This window comes from Ranitomeya imitator, chromosome 6, assembly GCF_032444005.1.
Source record: "Ranitomeya imitator isolate aRanImi1 chromosome 6, aRanImi1.pri, whole genome shotgun sequence".
In the NCBI taxonomy this organism is placed as follows: Eukaryota; Metazoa; Chordata; class Amphibia; order Anura; family Dendrobatidae; genus Ranitomeya; species Ranitomeya imitator.
The window spans coordinates 406,231,126-406,251,081 of record NC_091287.1 but is presented as its reverse complement, the minus strand read 5'-3'; positions in this window follow the sequence as shown (position 1 = coordinate 406,251,081).

Here is a 19,956-nt window from a genome sequence, read left to right as displayed (position 1 = left end):
GCTCTGTCACTAAGGGGTTAATTAGCCCCTATGGTAATAATATTCCCCACCCTGGCCCCGTGTGTCTCATTCCTGGCTCCAGCCATATGTTCTCCCATCCTGCACTCATGACTATCCATTCTACACCATATGATCTCCCCATCCTGCCCCATCTGTCTCCATCGTATCCATCCTGCCCCATGATCCAATCCTGCCCCATGTCTTTCATTCTGCCCCGTGTCTCCAATCATGCCACGTGTCTACATTCTGCCCATGCCTCAAATCCTGCCCCCAGTGTGTCCAGCAATCTGCCCCAGTGTGTCCAGCATATTACCCTCAGTGTGTCCAGCAATCTGCCCCAGTATGTCCAGCATATTGCTTCAGTGTGTCCAGCATTGCCCCCAGACAGTGTGTCCAGCAATCTACCCCAGTATGTCCAGCAATCTGCCCCAGTGTGTCCAGCAATCTGCCCCAGTGTGTCCAGCATATTACCCCCAGTGTGTCCAGCAATCTGCCACAGTATGTCCAGCATTGCCCCCAGACATTGTCCAGCAATCTGCCCCAGTGTGTTCAGCAATCTGCCCCAGTGTATCCAGCATATTTCCCCCAGTGTGTCCAGCATATTACCCCCAGTGTGTCCAGCATATTACCCCCAGTGTGTCCAGCATATTACCCCAAGTGTGTCCAGCAATCTGCCCCAGTGTGTCCAGCATATTACCCCCAGTGTGTCCAGCAATCTGCCCCAGAATGTCCAGCATATTGCCCCAGTGTGTCCAGCATTGCCCCCAGACAGTGTGTCCAGCAATCTGCCCCAGTGTCCAGCATTGCCCCCAGACAGTGTGTCCAGCAATCTGCCCCAGTGTGTCCAGCAATCTTCACCAGTGTGTCCAGCAATCTGCCCCAGTGTGTCCAGCATTGCCCCAGTGTGACCAGCAATCTGTCCCAGTGTCTGACTCCAGCATATTGCCCCCAGTGTGTCCAGCAATGTGCCCCAGTGTCCAGCATTTCCCCCAGACAGTGTGTCCAGCAATCTGCCCCAGTGTGTCCAGCAATCTGCCCCAGTGTGTCCAGCAATCTGCCCCAGTGTGTCCAGCATTGCCCCAGTGTGACCAGCAATCTGTCCCAGTGTCTGACTCCAGCATATTGCCCCCAGTGTGTCCAGCAATGTGCCTCAGTGTCCAGCATTGCCCCCAGACAGTGTGTCCAGCAATCTGCCCCAGTGTGTCCAGCAATCTGCCCCAGTGTGTCCAGCAATCTGCCCCAGTGTGTCCAGCATATTACCCCCAATGTGTCCAGCATATTACCCCCAGTGTGTCCAGCAATCTGCCCCAGTGTGTCCAGCAATCTGCCACAGTATGTCCAGCATTGCCCCCAGACAGTGTCCAGCAATCTGCCCCAGTGTGTCCAGCATATTACCCCCAGTGTGTCCAGCATATTACCCCCAGTGTGTCCAGCATATTACCCCCAGTGTGTCCAGCATATTACCCCCAGTGTGTCCAGCATATTGCCCCCAGTGTGTCTAGCATATTGCCCCTGTGTGTCCAGCATTGCCCACAGAAAGTGTGTCCAGCAATCTGCCCCAGTGTCTCCAGCATTGCCCCAGTGTCTCCAGCAATCTGCCCCAGTGTCTCCAGCAATCTGCCCCAGTGTCTCCAGCAATCTGCCCCAGTGTCTCCAGTATTGCCCCCAGTGTGTCCTCCAGCAATCTGCCCCAGTGTCTCCAGTATTGCCCCCAGTGTGTCCTCCAGCAATCTGCCCCAGTGTCTCCAGTATTGCCCCCAGTGTGTCCTCCAGCAATCTGCCCCAGTGTCTCCAGTATTGCCCCCAGTGTGTCCTCCAGCAATCTGCCCCAGTGTCTCCAGTATTGCCCCCAGTGTGTTCTCCAGCAATCTGCCCGTGTCTCCAGTATTGCCCCCAGTGTGTCCTCCAGCATTGCCCCAGTGTGTCCTCCAGCATTGCCCCCCAGTGTGTTCTCCAGCATTGCCCCAGTGTGTCCTCCAGCATTGCCCCCCAGTGTGTCCGTTAGCTTATCAAAAAAACAACAAAAAAAAACAGTCTCCTCACCTGTCCGCGCTCCAGGCGGCGAGCTCCTTCCAGCAGCGACAATGACGTCAGACGCCAGCGACGTGTGCGCTGCGGCCGACATCAGCTGCCAGCCTCCAATTGGCTGGCGGCTGTTGTTGTTAACTATTGATGTGCGGGTGCGCGCCTGCACATCAATAGGAGACCGCCGCAGCGCCGGAAGGGGCCCGGTGAGCAGATGAGAAGGGGCCCAATGCGGGCCCCCTCTCTCTGCCCACCGGATCCGGGGGCACATACATGCCGGCCCGGCGGTGGGCATTCACAGACGATTAGTGGAGGGTCAATCTGTGCGGCAGCCCAGGGCCCCCCCAGACCACTGGGCCCTGGGCTACCGCTCATATTGACCCTCTGATAATCCGCCCCTGCATCCGCCCCCGTGCTGCTGGCAGACACATCCCCCTCTGTACTGCTGGCAGACACATGCCCCCCCTCTACTGCTGGCAGACACATGCCCCCCTCTATACTGCTGGCAGACACATGCCCCCGTGCTGCTGGCAGACACATGATAAAATAAAAAACACTTAACTCACCTTCAGATGATGGCTCCATGCTCACAGCTCCTCGGTTGTGCTTCCTGTTTCCCAGGCATCAGATCATGTGACCTGGGCACACAGTGATGTCATCACTGTGCTGTGCCGATCACATGATCGGATGTCAGCACAGACACAGGAAGCAATCGAGGAGCTGTGAGCACGGAGGTATAATCAGAAGGTGAGTTAAGTGTTTTTTTATTTTATCATGTGCCTGCTAGTAGCCCAGGTGGGGGCATATAAGAGTGACGGGGCCATATCCATGATGGGAGGGGGGAGATGCAGGCACAGGTAATATTCGCTGCTCCCCTGTGAATGAACTGGTGCAGCTTCAGCATCCAGGTGATGGACAGCAGGTGCAGTGAATATTACATTAGGCTAATGAGCGGGAGCAGGGACAGGGCCGGCTCCAGGTTTTTGAGGGCCCCGGGCGAAAGAGTCTCAGTGGCCCCCCCTTTAACACAGCGCAGTATATAGCACAGCACGCGAAGTATATAACACAGCACGCGCAGTATATAACACAGCACGCGCACTATATAACACAGCACGCGCACTATATAACACAGCACGCGCACTATATAACACAGTACGCGCACTATATAACACAGCACGCGCACTATATAACACAGCACGCGTAATATATAACACAGCCCGTGCAATATATAACACAGCCCGCGCATTATATAACACAGCCCACGCATTATATAGCACAGCCCATGCAGTATATAGCACAGCCACGTAGTATATAACACAGCCAATGGCCCCATGCAGTATACAGCACAGCCCTGTAGTATATAACACAGCCCATGTAGTATACAGCACAGTGCACGTAGTATAGCACAGCCCCGTGACGTTGTATATAACACAGCCAGCCATATATATACAGTAGTGAGTAGTCTATGACTATAACTACAAGTCCCACTCCCAGCATTGCTAACATACCAATACCATAGATAGCAGGCTGCATCCCCCCTGCCCCGGCAATGTGTTGGGACCGATGACTCACTCACTGCTTCACGCGGCGCTGCTGCCCCCGTTGTGGACACAGGGACAGGGTTTATGCACCGACCGTGCACCATCCGCACCTGACTGCAGCTCATCTTCTGCTTGGCGCTGCCGTTGGACCTGTCCTGGACAGTGGACGTGGAATTCTTCTCTGAGCTCTAGACACTCTCACCGACCGGAAGTGACACAAGACAGATGACCGCCGGCCCAGAAGTGACTCTCTTCTTATCCATGGTGACGGCGGAGGGGAGTATTGCAGCTGCGCAGCACCTGCAAAACCCTCAGAGAGCTCTGTGCCGCCTGCTGCCGGGGCACCGGCGCGGATGATGGATGTGCTCCGCCAGGCTCCGAGACCTGGCTGGGAGAGGGATTTGAATGACTGCGTGTATGTAAGAGTCACACACAGCAGGGATGTATTCCGGCTGCGGGGCCCCCAGGAGCGCTGTGCATGAGTGTATACAGATTCAGTACTTGTACGTTACTACCATAAATGGGCCCCCCCCGTCTCACCAGGGCCCCGGCACTTGCCTGGGTACGCCGGGTGCTGACAACGGCCCTGAGCAGGGACCTCCTGCTGTCTCTGCAGCCAGCCCACTCCAGCCCCCTGACACCTCTCCAGAGCTGCTCCCCTCCTCTACAGCACAGCACAGCACACAGATTCAGATTATAAGTCGCACCCCCACTTTCCCCCAAAATTTGGGGGAACAAAAGTGCGTCTTATAATCCGAAAAATACGGTATTTAAGACATAACGTATGGCATGGGAAGTAAAAGAATGATCACATATGTATTCCAATAGCTCATTCTATGATATGACAATGTGAGCAATTTGATCTATTGGGCTTATTAAAATACAAAAACTGTAAATATGTTAAAGAGTCTTTTTGTAAGATTTGTTATTAATTACAGTAACAACTCTAAACTTCCAAATGAGAGGTTTATGTCTTTGTAAAACGAAAAACATTTGGGAAGAAGGTCTAATAATTATATCCTGTCGATCTATAAGAAAACACAGCTGACCGCACCACCACTCAGTGGGGAAATCATTCCTGCTCACCTGCGATGGGAGTGTAACCGCCGGATCTTGGGTGCTTCAGCCAAAACACGTCACAAAGTCCATCCAAGTAGAAAAGAAAAGGCAGCACTCACCGATCCTTCCACGAGAGGTCACTTTATTACCTTACATAAAACTCTTCACGGCCGGGGGTGCAGATGTACAGAGTGCGGCAAGCCTGACGATGGCCGTTTAACGCCCGCCTGGCGCTTCCACGGGTCAGACTGACCCCCGGCCGTGAAGAGTTTTATGTAAGCTAATAAAGTTACCTCTCGTGGAAGGATCGGTGAGTGCTGCATTTTCTTTTCTTTACTACTTGGATGGACTCTAATAATTATATGCCTAAACAGAAATGTTTTTCAATAATTAGGAGTAAATAACAAAGTGTTATGAATATTACAACACAACAGTATTTTTTATGCATTTATTACAGTGTTGTTTATTTTTCGCTTTGAGTGTAACTCAACATGTGTAATAGATTAGCAGGCGTGACACAGCTGAATGGTGTTTAGACACAAGCATTTATATATTCAGACAATTTACACAGTAACATGTTTGTCAATTAAACCATTAAGAGGACGGGAACATTTTTTTCAAGCATCACATAGTTTCTATTGACATTATCTTATTCAAACACAATTTACTGTTAATTAAGAAGTGTGACTTGAAATATTTTCCATTTTCTTTATTAATAGTAGAATGCTGCCATCTTTTGGCTGCAATAGTAGGATAAGAAAACCATTGATGTCCATGCAGCAACAAAAAATAATTTAAATGCCTATTGTAATGCATAAAAAAATTGTTTTATAGCTTCTAATATCCATGCTATATTTTGGCCAATATCAGGTATATTAAACATAGCATCAGGGCCGTATTTAGAGTTTATGCTGCACTGGGCACTTTTCGTGCTGCCTCCCCTATTGGTATGACTAATGCAGATACTGTCCATAGTGACTTAGGCTACTTTCACATCAGCGATTTTTGCCATTTGCGGCAGATCGGACAGTTTTTCCGCATCTGCTGCGTAGCGGATCACTTACGGCAACACTGTGTTCGGCCTCATTCATTCCCTATGGGACTTGCGGACATGTGCGGCACTTGTGGTTTTGCCGCGATCCTGCAAATGCGGTACTTGCAGCAACGGAAAAAAACGCCGCTAGCGGTGTTTTTTTGTCTCACTGCAAGAGCCGCACACATCCGCAAGTCCCATAGGGAATGAATGAGGCCAAATATTTGTATATGCCCATGTAGCTCTTTCAAAGACAACTCCAGCAATATTTTTTTTTTCTTGCTGACAGCGGGCATTTAACTAGAGCTTCTGATGTGCAGCCGTAAATACATGCATCGCTGACCCCCGTCACGTGATCGGGGGTGAGTGCTGCATTGCCAAAACAACCTGAGGTATCCTCGAGACCTCTATGGTTGTTGATGCCGGATTGCAATGAGTGCCACTCTGTGTAGTTTCGAAAGCTTGCAATTTGTTACCATCTATCAACCACTGAGGACTCTCAATTCTAAATATTTTTCTATCTACTGGCTAAAGATATATATATATATATCTTTCCCATAGCAATGCTGTAATTCTACCACATAGAGGCGATCTATGCATCACCTCTATGTAGCAGAGCCGATCAGGCTATGCCAGCTTCTAGTCTCCCATGGAGGCTACTGAAGCATGCCAAACGTAAAAAAAAAAAAGTGTTTAAAAATTAAAAAAAAACAAAAAAACATAAAAGTTTAACCCCTTAGCGACCGCCGATACGCCTTTTAACGGCGGCCACTAAGGGTACTTAAACCACAGCACCGTTAATTAACGGCGCTGTGGAAAAAGTGAATAGCGCCCCCCAGAGTCGGATTTTCTCCGGGGTCTCGGCTGCCGGAGGTAGCCGAGACCCCAGAGAACATGATTCGGGGGGTTTTTTACCGACCCCGCATTTGCGATCGCCGGTAATTAACCGTTTACCGGTGATCGCAAAAAAAAAAACGCGATCTCTTTTTAATTTCTCTGTCCTCCAATGTGATCGCACATCAGAGGACAGAGAAAGGGGGTCCCAGAAAGCCCCCCGATACTCACCTATCTCCCCCGATGCTCCTCGTGGCTCCCGGTGGGCGCCGCCATCTTCAAAATGGCGGGCGCATGCGCAGTGCGCCCGCCGGCCGGCCCCGGGAGAATCTTTGGGGTCTCGGCTACCCCCAGCAGAGAGAGAGACCCCAAAGAGCATGATCGGGGTCGATTTTACCGACCCCTGTTTTGCGATCGCCGGTAATTAACTGTTTACTGGCGACCGCAAAAAAAAAAAAAGCAAAGTGTAATTCTCTGTCCTCTGATGTGATCGCACATCAGAGGACAGAGAAATAGGGGGATTCGGGGACCCTATCATACTTACCGGTGTCCCTGGGTCCTCCTGCTGCTCCTCCTGGCCGCCGGCATCTTCTGGGCAAAAGAAAATGGCGGGCGCATGCGCAGTGCGCCCGCCATCTGTCTCCATCTGCCGGCCGGCAGGAGAAGAGCAGTTGGGGCTAAAATTAGGGTTAGGGTTAGGGCTAGGGTTAGGGCTAGGGTTAGGGTTAGGGTTAGGGCTAGGGTTAGGGCTAGGGTTAGGGCTAGGGCTAGGGTTAGGGCTAGGGTTAGGGCTAAGGTTAGGGTTAGGGCTAGGGTTAGGGCTAGGGTTAGGGTTAGGGCTAGGGCTAGGGTTAGGGCTAGGGTTAGGGTTAGGGCTAGGGTTAGGGTTAGGGTTAGGGCTAGGGTTAGGGCTAGGGTTAGGGCTAGGGTTAGGGCTAGGGTTAGGGTTAGGGCTAGGGTTAGGGCTAGGGTTAGGGCTAAATTTAGGGTTAGGGTTGGGGGTAAATTTAGGGTTAGGGCTAAATTTAGGGTTAGGGTTGGGGCTAAATTTAGGGTTAGGGTTGGCGCTAAATTTAGGGTTAGGCTTCTTTCACACTAACGTCGGTACGGGGCCGTCGCAATGCATCGGCCCGACATACCGGCGCACGTTGTGAAAATTGTGCACAACGTGGGCAGCGGATGTAGTTTTTCAACGCATCCACTGCCCAATCTATGTCCTGGGGAGGAGGGGGTGGAGTTACGGCCACGCATGCGCGGTCAGAAATGGCGGATGCGACGTACAAAAAAACGTTACATTGAACTTTTTTTGTGCTGACGGTCCGCCAAAACACTGATCCAGTGCACGACGGACGCGACGTGTGGCCATCCGTCACGATCCGTTGGCAATACAAGTCTATGGGCAAAAAACGCATCCTGCGGGCACATTTGCAGGATCCATTTCTTGTCCAAAATGACGGATTGCGACGGATGCCAAACGACGCAAGTGTGAAAGTAGCCTTAGGGCTAGGGTTAGGGTTGGGGCTAAAGTTAGGGCTAGGGTTGGGGCTAAGGTTAGGGTTAGAGTTGGGATTAGGGTTAGGGTTTGGATTACGGTTGGTATTAGGGTTAGGGTTGGCATTAGGGTTAGGTTTGGGATTAGGGTTAAGGTTAGGGTTGTGATTAGGGGTGTATTGGGATTAGGGTTAGGTTTGAGGTTAGGGTTGAGATTAGGATTAGGGGTGTGTTGGATTTAGGGTTTTGATTGAGGGTTATGGTTAGGGTTGACATTAGGGTTATTTTGGGGTAAGGGTTGTGATTATCGTTAGGGTTAGTGATTAGGATTATGGATCAGGTTGGGATTAGGGTTAGGGGTGTGTTGGGGTTAGGGTTGGAGCTAGAATTGGGGGCACGACAGCCAATTTTACGCTCAAAAAGTCAAATGGTGCTCCCTCCCTTCTGAGCTCTGCCGTGCGCCCAAACAGTGGGTTACCCCCACATATGGGGCATCAGCATACTCGGGATAAATTGGACAACAACTTCGGGGTCCAATTTCTCCTGTTACCCTTGTGAAAATAAAAACTTGGGGGCTACAAAATCTTTTTTGTGGAAAAAAAATATTTTTTATTTTCACGACCCTGCATTCTAAACTTCTGTGAAGCACTTGGGCATTCAAAGTTCTCACCACACATCTAGATAAGTTCCATGGGGGGTCTAGTTTCCAAAATAGGGTCACTTGTGGGGGATTTCTACTGTTTAGGCACATCAGGGGCTCTCCAAACGTGACATGGCGTCCGATCTCAATTCCAGACAATTCTGCATTGAAAAAGTAAAACGGCACTCCTTCTCTTCCAAGCTCTGCAGTGCGCCCAAACAGTGGTTTACCCCCACATACTGGGTATCGACGTACTCAGGAGAAATTGCTCAACAACTTTTGTGGTCTAATTTCTCCTGTTACCCTTGTGAAAATAAAAATTTGGGGACAAAAACATCATTTTTGTAGAAAAAATGCGATTTTTTATTTTCACGGCTCTACGTTATAAACTTCTGTGAAGCACATGGGGGTTCCAAGTGCTCACCACACATCTAGATAAGTTCCTTAAGGGGTCTAGTTTCCAAAATGGTGTCACTTGTGGGGGGTTTCCACTGTTTAGGTACATCAGGGGCTCTCCAAACGCGACATGGCGTCCAATCTCAATTCCAGCCAATTCTGCATTGAAAAAGTCAAACGGCGCTCCTTCACTTCCAAGTTCTGCGGTGCGCCCAAAAAGTGGTTTACCCCCACATATGGGGTATTGGCATATTCAGGAGAAATTGCATAACAAAATTTATGGTTACATTTCTGTTTTTACACATGTGAAAATAAAAAAAATGGTTCTGAATTAAGATGTTTGCAAAAAAAAGTTAAATGTTCATTTTTTCCTTCCACATTATTTCAGTTCCTGTGAAGCACGTAAAGGGTTAATAAACTTCTTGAATGTGGTTTTGAGAACCTTGAGGGGTGTAGTTTTTAGAATGGTTTCACACTTCATTATTTTCTATCATATAGACCCCTCAAAATGACTTCAAATGTGATGTGGTCCCTAAATAAAAATGGTGTTGTAAAAATGAGAAATTGCTGGTCAAATTTTAACCCTTATAACTCCCTGACAAAAAAAAATTTTGTTTCCAAAATTGTGCTGATGTTAAGTAGACATGTGGGAAATGTTGTTTATTAACTATTTTTAATGACATATCTCTCTGATTTAAGGGCATAAAAATACAAAGTTTGAAAATTGCAAAATTTTAAATTTTTTTGCCATATTTCCGTTTTTTTCATAAATAATCGCAAGTAATATCGAAGAAATTTTACCAATAACATAAAGTACAATATGTCACGAAAAAACAGTCTCAGAATCAGCGGAATCCGTTGAAGCGTTCCAGAGTTATAACCTCATAAAATGACAGTGGTCAGAATTGTAAAAATTGGCTCGGTCATTAAGTACCAAATTGGCTCTGTCACTAAGGGGTTAAATCACCCCCCTTTCGCCCAAGGCAAAATAAAAAACAAAAATAAAAATCAAACCTACACATATTTGGTAACACTGCGCTCAGAATCGCCCGATCTATCAATAAAAAAAAAGGATTAGCCTGATCGCTAAACAGCGTAGCGGAAAAAAAAAATCAAAACTCCAGAATTACTTTTTTGGTCGCCGCGACATTGCATTAAAATGCAATAACAGGCGATCAAAAGAACATATCTGCACAATAGTGGTATCATTAAAAACGTCAGTTCAGCATACAAAAAAAATAAGCCCTCACCCGACCCCAGATCACTAAAAATGGAGACGCTACGGGTGTCGGAAAATGGCGCAATTTTTTTTAGCAAATTTTGGATTTTTTTTCACCACTTAGATAAAAGAGAACCTAGACATGTTTGGTGTCTATGAACTCATAATGACCTGGAGGATCATAGTGGCAGGTCAGTTTTAGCATTTAGTGAACCTGGCAAATAAAAAAAAACATGTGTGGTATTGCACTTTTTTTGCAATTTAACGGTACATGGACTTCCCCCCCCCCCCATTTTCCAGCACACATTATGGTAAAACCAATGGTGTCTTTCAAAAGTACAACTCGTCCCGCAAAAAATAAGCCCTCAGATGGCCATATTTACGGAAAAATAAAAAAAGTTATGGCTTTGGGAATAAGAGGAGTGGAAAACGAAAAAAGCTTCGGTCATCAAGGGGTTAATATAATCAAACAAGTCCCATTGTATTGATAAAGGAGATTCTTAGACTTGTAGCTCCACAAACTGCTGAGCCCCATTCTCTTTTAGAAAGGGGAGATGGGATACATCAGAGGTGGATAGCTGCACATAACTGTAAACCATCAGTGTAGGAGAGCTGAAGCGGTCATGTTGCCCTGCATGTGCTGTGTATTAGACCAGCAGCCCCCAGGGTTATGCCAGAACATCACAGAGGAACATGATGGGACATTAGTACAAGACATAATGTGAACATTAGTCGCTTAATGCCCAATAAAAGTGGTATATAAGAAATCATAATAGGATTCCCCCAGATAACACATGACTCCCTCAGCTCTGCTACATCCATACTGATGCCGCCACAGCTCTGCTACATCCATACTGATGCCGCCTCAGCTCTGCTACATCCATACTGATGCCACCTCAGCTCTGCTACATCCATACTGATGCCGCCTCAGCTCTGCTACATCCATACTGATGCCGCCTGTTGTGAATTCTGTTGTCGGGCTCCCTCCTGTGGTCATGAATGGTACTTCGGCTGGTTCTGTCCATGGACTTCCTCTGGTGGGTGTTTCTGAGTTTCACAGGTGACTAGGTTAATTCGTTAGCTGCTGCTCTATTTAACTCCACTTAGATCTTTGCTCTATGCCACCTGTCAATGTTCCAGTATTGGTCTAGTTCACTCCTGGATCGTTCTTGTGACCTGTCTTCCCATCAGAAGCTAAGTTCCAGCTTGTATTTCTTTGGTTTTCTATTTTTCTGTCCAGCTTGCTATTTAATTTGTTGTCTTGCTTGCTGGAAGCTCTGGGACGCAGAGGGAGCGCCTCCGCACCGTGAGTCGGTGCGGAGGGTCTTTTTGCGCCCTCTGCGTGGTCTTTTTGTAGGTTTTTGTGCTGACCGCAAAGTTACCTTTCCTATCCTCGGTCTGTTCAGTAAGTCGGGCCTCACTTTGCTAAATCTATTTCATCTCTGTGTTTGTATTTTCATCTTTACTCACAGTCATTATATGTGGGGGGCTGCCTTTTCCTTTGGGGAATTTCTCTGAGGCAAGGTAGGCTTTATTTTTCTATCTTCAGAGCTAGCTAGTTTCTTAGGCTGTGCCGAGTTGCATAGGGAGCGTTAGGCGCAATCCACGGCTATTTCTAGTGTGTTTGATAGGTTTAGGGATTGCGGTCAGCAGAGTTCCCATGTCCCAGAGCTCATCCTTATTATCAGTAACTATCAGGTCATTCCGTGTGCTCTTAACCACCAGGTCCATTATTGTCCTGACCACCAGGTCATAACAGCTGCCTCAGCTCTGCTACATCCATACTGATGCCGCCTCAGCTCTGCTATGTCCATACTGATGCCGCCTCAGCTCTGCTACATCCATACTGATGCTGCCTCAGCTCTGCTATGTCAGTGCAGCGCCCCAGAGTCCTGGTCGTTGCAGTAATGTTGCTCTGCCACTAAGGGGAGCGATGTTATGTCTGATTGCACTAAAGGAGTTCATCTGACCAGGTATCACAGTCACACATTACACTTCACACTCTGGCCACCAGGGGGAGCAAAAGGCACTATGTATTAGACCACTCCTCACACTTTGGTAAAACTGGGGGTTGGATAGGAAGTTAGAACAGAACGCAGCCTGGGAGAGCTCCAGGGAGGACCTGTCAGGGGTGGGTTCCTGGCAGGTACCTAGCAGAAAGGACAGAATGTACGGAGCCAAGCCTGCACTACCTTGCGGCGGCATCCTAAGGAAGGACACAAAGCGAAGGATATTGTGGAGAAGTGAGAAACAAAATTGCAGCACAAGGAGGTATCCAGTAGGAGTCATGCCCCGTGATCGGCAACATCCTACTGAGGCGCGTAGCCGGTGGCCGGAACGCCGAGGAAGTAACAGACTCCAAGCACTACTTCAAACAGCGGCAGGACAGTTGATTTTAGGTTGGCTGTCTATCATACATCACCTAAGCAGACATAGGGGGCAAAGTTGGAGAGGGGCGTCTCTAGGGTCCCAGAATTGCTCCGAGCTTTCCCGTCAAATGGGTGCGTCCTATCCAGACAATAACTTGGGGGACGGAGAGAAAGAGAAAGAACAGATACGAAAGTTGTGAGGACTATCCCGAATGCTCAGCAGGGAAGAACTACAACACACAGGCGCTAGTTGGTAGGCACTGATTTCCACCTGCAAAGGGAACTCTGGATGTGCCTTCGGACAGGCCGGACTCAGCCAGCCCAGTTAGCAGTGCTCTGGATTGCGGATCCTGAAGTCTTCAGTAAAAGGTACAGAGACTGCAACCTTGTGTCCTCGTTATTAACTGCGCCTCATATCATCGCCACCTACACTACTGGGAGGCCCTAGGGATATACTTCACCTGTGGGAAGGTATACCATCTAGCTGCCATTCCATCACCCCAGCGGACCCCTAAGCAGCGTCGGTCACCCTGACCGAAAACCACCGGTGGCGTCACGAACCCTTGACAAACTACCATCACCCCTTTTATTGGACGCCCCTTAGCAGGGTCACGGACCGAGTCCAGCCACCGTGACAACACCAGCACCAAGACAGAGAGGACCGGTACCGAGAACCCGCGGCCCTTTGTCTGGGGCGCTCCATCCACACTGATGCCGCCTCAGCTCTGCTAGATCCATACTGATGCCGCCTCAGCTCTGCTACGTCCATATTGATGCCGCCTCAGCTCTGCTATGTCCATACTGATGCCGCCTCTGCTCTGCTACGTTCGTACTGATGCCGCCTCTGCTCTGCTACATCCGTACTGATGCCGCCTCTGCTCTGCTACATTCATACTGATGCCGCCTCTGCTCTGCTACATCCGTACTGATGCCGCCTCTGCTCTGCTACATTCATACTGATGCCGCCTCAGCTCTGCTACATCCATTCTGATGCCGCCTCTGCTCTGCTACATCCATACTGATGCCGCCTCAGCTCTGCTACATCCATACTGATGCCGCCTCAGCTCTGCTATATCCATACTGATGCCGCCTCAGCTCTGCTATAGCCATACTGATGCCGCCTCACCTCTGCTACGTCCATACTGATGCCGCCTCAGCTCTGCTACGTCCAAACTGATGCCGCCTCAGCTCTGCTATGTTCATACTGATGCCGCCTCTGCTCTGCTAAGTCCATGCTGTTGCCGCCTCTGCTCTGCTATGTCCATACTGATGCCATCTCAGCTCTTCTACGTCCATACTGATGCCGCCTCTGCTCTGCTACGTCCATACTGATGCCGCCTCTGCTGTGCTACGTCCATACTGATGCCGCCTCAGCTCTGCTACGTCCATACTGATGCCGCCTTTGCTCTGCTATGTCCATACTGATGCCGCTTCAACTCTGCTACGTCCATACTGATGCAGCCTCAGCTCTGATACGTCCATACTGATGCCGCCTCTGCTGTGCTACGTCCATACTGATGCCGCCTCAGCTCTGCTACATCCATACTGATGCCGCTTCAGCTCTGCTACTTCCATACTGATGCCGCCTCAGCTCTGCTACGTCCATACTGATGCTGCTTCAGCTCTGCTACATCCATACTGATGCAGCCTCAGCTCTGATACGTTCATACTGATGCTGCCTCTGCTCTTCTACGTCCATACTGATGCTGCCTGTTATGATCCGGTGACCTTGGAGCTGCATGAGAACTTTCACTGGAGAAAGTGGCCACTATGCTGATCGCAACCCTGAACTTAACACCGCAACTAGAAGTAGCCGTGGAGTGTACCTAACACACCTAGACACCTTGTCACAGCCGGAGGACTAAATTCCCCTAAAGATGGAAATCGGAATACTATCTTGCCTCAGAGAAAATCCCCAAAGGATAGACAGCCCCCCACAAATATTGGCGGTGAATCGGAGAGGAAAGAACATACACAGGCAGAAAAAACAGGATTTAGCACAGGAGGCCACTCTAGCTAGATAGGACAGGATAGGACAGAGTTCTGTGCGGTCAGTATTAAAACCCTTCAAAAAATCCACAGCAAGATATACAAAAACTTCCTATATCTAATTAAAGATGTAGGAGCGTATATCTGCAACTCCAGTGAATCCTAAAAACAGAGCAGGAATAAACTGAAACAAGCACACAGCAGTGTGCCACAGATACAAAAACAAAACACTTATCTTTGCTGAAATTGGCAGCTAAGCATTAGAGGCCAGGCAGAGAACCAATACTTCCAAAGAAACATTGACAACTGGCAAGGGCTAAAGAATCCAGCACACCTAAATATCCCAGTCAGAATTGTAATTATCCGATACACCTGGCCAGGACTGCGAGTCAGAGACAACTGCATTCCCACCAGCAACCACTGGAGGGAACCCAAGAGCAGAATTCACAACAGCTGCCTCTGCTCTGCTTCGTCCATACTGATGCCGCCTCAGCTCTGCTATGTCCACACTGATGCCGCCTAAGCTCTGCTACGTCCATACTGATGCCACCTCTGCTCTGCTACATCCATACTGATGCCGCCTCAGCTCTGCTATGTTCATACTGATGCTGCCTCTGCTCTGCTACATCCATACTGATGCCGCCTCAGCTCTGCTACGTCCATACTGATGCTGCTTCAGCTGTTGTGAATTCCGCTCTTGGGCTCCCTCCGGTGGTTGTAAGTGGCACTCTTGTGAGTTCTGCTCTTGGGCTCCCTCTTGTGGTTTCTAGTGGTATGGCTGCTCCTTGGAGTTAGCTGTCATCAGCTGCCTCCACTTATCGTCTCTTCTGCTCGGCTATTTAGGCCTGGCTCTTTCTTCAGCCAGTGCCACTTGTAAATGGTTCCTGGTTGGATTCACATCTCTTTGGAGTTCCCTGTTATCCTGACCAGTTCAGCTAAGCTAAGTTTTTGCTTGCTCTTTTCTGTCCATAGATTGTGGACTTATCCATTCTGTGCTTTCTATGTTTGTCCAGCTTATCAGTGTGAATTAATTCTGTCTTGCTGGAAGCTCTGGGTGGCAGATTTGCCCTCCACACCTTTAGTCAGGTGTGGAGATTTTTTGTAAACTCTGCGTGGATTTTTGTAGTGTTTTATACTGACCGCACAGTATTCCATCCTGTCCTATCTATTTAGCTAGACTGGCCTCCTGTGCTCATCCTGGTTTCATTCTGTGTATGTCTTTTCCCTCTCCACTCACAGTCATAATTTGTGGGGGGCTAATCTATCCTTTGGGGATTTTCTCTGAGGCAAGATAGCTTTCCTGCTTCTTTCTTTAGGGGTAGTTAGCTCTTAGGCTGTGACGAGATGCTAGGGAAAGTTAGGAGCATTCCACGGCTACTTCTAGTGTTGTGTTCAGCTTAGGGACTGCGGTCAGTACAGTTACCACTTCCTTCAGAGCTCGTTCCATGTTGCTCCTAGACCACCGTATCATAACATTCAGCTCTGCTACGTCCATACTGATGCCGCCTCAGCTCTGCTACGTCCATACTGATGCTGCCTCTGCTCTGCTACATCCATACTGATGCCGCCTCAGCTCTGCTACGTCCATACTGATGCCGTCTCAGCTCTGTTACGTCAATACTGATGCTGCCTCTGCTCAGCTACGTCCATACTGATGCCGCCTCTGCACTGCTATGTCCATACTGATGCCGCTGCTGTCCGATCTCCTAGTAATAATTTTGCACAAGTCTTGACACCTGGAGATCAGTAACATTGTGCAGTAATTCTGTTACATTTAGTAAGAAGAACATAGGCTTCTCACTAGATTTCTAATGCACAGAGCCGATTTGCACCATCCAATAAGCTGCGGCTCTGCAGTGTGTGCTGGGACCTGTAGTTCCACTCAAGCTGCACAGCTATAAGCTAGTAAGTAAACCCTTCCCCAGAGACTGGGGGCTGCATATCCCACCTGTAGCTTCTAAAACTCCCAGCACAAAGTCTGCCTTCCATTCTCCGCGCAATAAGTAAAACAAGTTGTGCAGTCCGCCCTCCTTCCCCCACACCTGCTGCAGTGGACTGAGAAGAGGATTCAGACCGGACACACAGCACAGACCTGCTGGAGGTCACTCGGCAGAGCAGGGAGCCTGGCTGCATCTGCAGTGAACCGGAGCAGCTCTGCCTCCTGCTAGGTGTTGAGGATAACTAGGAACAACGTGACAAAGGCAGGTCACATGACTCGTCCCTGCAACATCTCCGCTCTGAGGTCTGCAGTGTATAGTTGCACCAGCTGGAAGACTGACTGAGGTGGGTTGGCGGGTCAACCCCAGACTAAGACCTGGAAAAAAATTGAAAACATCTTGCTCGGGTGCCGCCCCCCCACATCCTCCCGCCCCAGGCACGTGCCCTCAATTGCCTAGTGGCAAATACGACCCTGCATAGCATCATGTTAGGCAGTTATATCACTGTATAGATGTGCGAGCTCTGGGTATGGTAAAGAGAAATAAAATGTCCACTTATAGAATATATTCTTCAAGAAACACGATTAAAATTAAGTATTTTATGCTAAATTTGTTCTTAGTTGTGTTCTCCCTGTAACCTCCAAAATTAGCAAAAACAATCCAAGGAGGAGTTAGTATTACTTTCTTCTATATGTTAATACATATAAGCTGTCTATATATACATGCTTCTCACAAAATTAGAATATCATCAAAAAGTTAACTTATTTAAGTTCTTCAATACAAAAAGTGAAACTCATATACTATTTAGAGGCATTACAAACAGAGTGATCTATTTCAAGTGTTTATTTCTGTTAATATTGATGATTATGGCTTACAGCCAATGAAAACCCAAAAGTCATTATCTCAGTAAATTAGAATAATTAATAAAAAACACCTGCAAAGACTTCCTAAGTGCTTAAAAGTACCCTTAGTCTGTTTCAGTGGGCTCCACAATCATGGGGAAGACTGCTGACTTGACAGATGTCCAGAAGGCAGTCATTGACACACTCCACAAGGAAGGTAAACCACAAAAGGTCATTGCTAAAGAAGCTGGCTGTTCAGAGAATGCTGTGTCCAAGCATATTAATGGAAAGTTGAGTGGAAGAAAAAGTGTGGCAGAAAAAGGTGCACAAGCAACTGCAATAACATCAGCCTTGAAAGGATTGTTAAGAAAAGGCCATTCAAAAATTTGGGTTAGATTCACAAGGAGTGGACTGCTGCTGGAGTCATTGATTCAAGAGCCACCAAACACAGACGTATCCAGGACATTAGCTACAAGTGTTGCAATCCTTATGTCAAGCCACTTATGACCAATAGACAACGCCAGAAAAGTCTTACCTAGGCCAAGGAGAAAAAGAACTGGACGATTGCTCCGTGGTCCAAGGTGTTGTTTTCAGATGAAAGTAAATTTTGCATTTAATTTGGAAATCAAGGTCCCAGAGTCTAGAGGAAGGCAGGAGAGGCACACAATACAAACAGCTTGAGGTCTAATGCAAAGTTTTCACAATCAGTGATGGTTTGGGGACCCATGTCATCTGCTGGTGTGAGACCACTGTGTTTTATCAAAACCAAAGTCAGCGCAGCTGTCTACAAGGAAATTTTAGAGCTCTTCATGCTTCCCTCTGCCAACAAGCTTTTTGTAGATGTAAATTTCATTTAACCAGCAGCACTTGGCACCTGCCCTCACTGCCAAAATTAATGATACCTGCTTTTAAAAAAAACAGTATCATTGTGCTTGATTGACCAGCAAACCAGCCTGACCTTAACCCCCATAGAAAATCTATAGGGTATTGTCAAAAGGAAAATGAAAGGCACTAGACCCAACAATGCAGACGAGTTGAAGGCTGCTATCAAAGCAATCTGGGCTTCTTTAACCCTCATCAGTGCCACAGGCTGATCGCCTCCATGCCATGCCATTAATGAAGTAATTGATGCAAAAGGAGCCCGACCAAGTATTGAGTACATTTACTGAAAATACATTTCAGTAAGCCAACATTTCAGATTTTAAAATCATTTTTCCAGCTGGTGTTATAAAATATTCTAATTTACTGAGATAATGACTTTTGGGTTTTCATTGGCTGTAATCCATATTCGTAAACATTAACAGAAATGACAAATGGAAATAGATAACTTTGTTTGTAATGACTCTATACAATATATGAGATTCACTTTTTGTATTGAAGAACTGAAATAAATACATTTTTTGATGATATTCTAATTTTGCAGAATGCACCTGTATATGTCCTAATAGACTTATAAATAATAATAATAATAATAATTTTATTTATATAGCGCCAACATATTCCGCAGCGCTTTACAAATTATAGAGGGGACTTGTACAGACAATAAACATTACATCATAACAGAAATACAGTTCAAAACAGATACCAGGAGGAGTGAGGGCCCTGCTCGCAAGCTTACAAACTATGGGGAAAAGGGGACAAAAATTAAAAAACACTACTTGGTAGGAAAAGAAAAAAATTCACATGCATAAATACCAACACTTACAATGCAAAATTCAGGACATTTAAATCCAACCCCAAGAATCCATTGAGAATGCGTACAAATATACTGAGGAACAGCACCGAAATGTCTTTTGTTAGGTGTGGTTTTGCTAAACTCATCACCTTTTGTTGTTCAGTTTGTAAGATAGCTCCAAACTGCTTGCAGGTATGCATGTGCACTTATAAAGGTTTATTTCATAGGCAGAATAAAGAATCACACTTACGAACATTGCTGTTGGCAACGTTTCCTCCGATACCTCTACACACACTCTATCCAGTATTTGACCCTTCATTGATCCATTTGCTACTGGTTATATTATCCATCTACATTTATGTATATGTAATGCCTGACAGCATCAAACATTTCTATGAAGCGGTCAAGCTCAGGTCTGGAGAGCTACAGCCAGACCATACTTGTTGTCCAATCTCGCACCAGTTTGTATGGACATCTGAATATAAAATCTAACACTACATAAATTCTTTTAACCCCTTCATGATATGAGCAGTACTATTACTGCGCATACTGTGTCTCCCCCTTTGATGTGGGCTCTGGCGTTGAGCCCACATCAAAGCCGCGACATGTCAGCTGTTTTGTACAGCTGACATGTGCGCGCAATAGCGGCGGGTGAAATAGCGATTCACCCGCCACAAATTAACCTGTTAAATGCCGCTGTCAAATGCTGACAGCGGCATTTAACGGCCGCGCGGCCGGAAATGAGCGGATCGCCAACCCCCGTCACATGATCGGGGGTCGGCGATGCGTCAGGATGGTAACCATAGAGGTCCTTGAGACCTTTATGGTCACTGATGCCGGCCTGCTGTGAGCGCCCCCCTGTGGTCGGCACTCATAGCACACCTGCAATTCAGCTACATAGCAGCG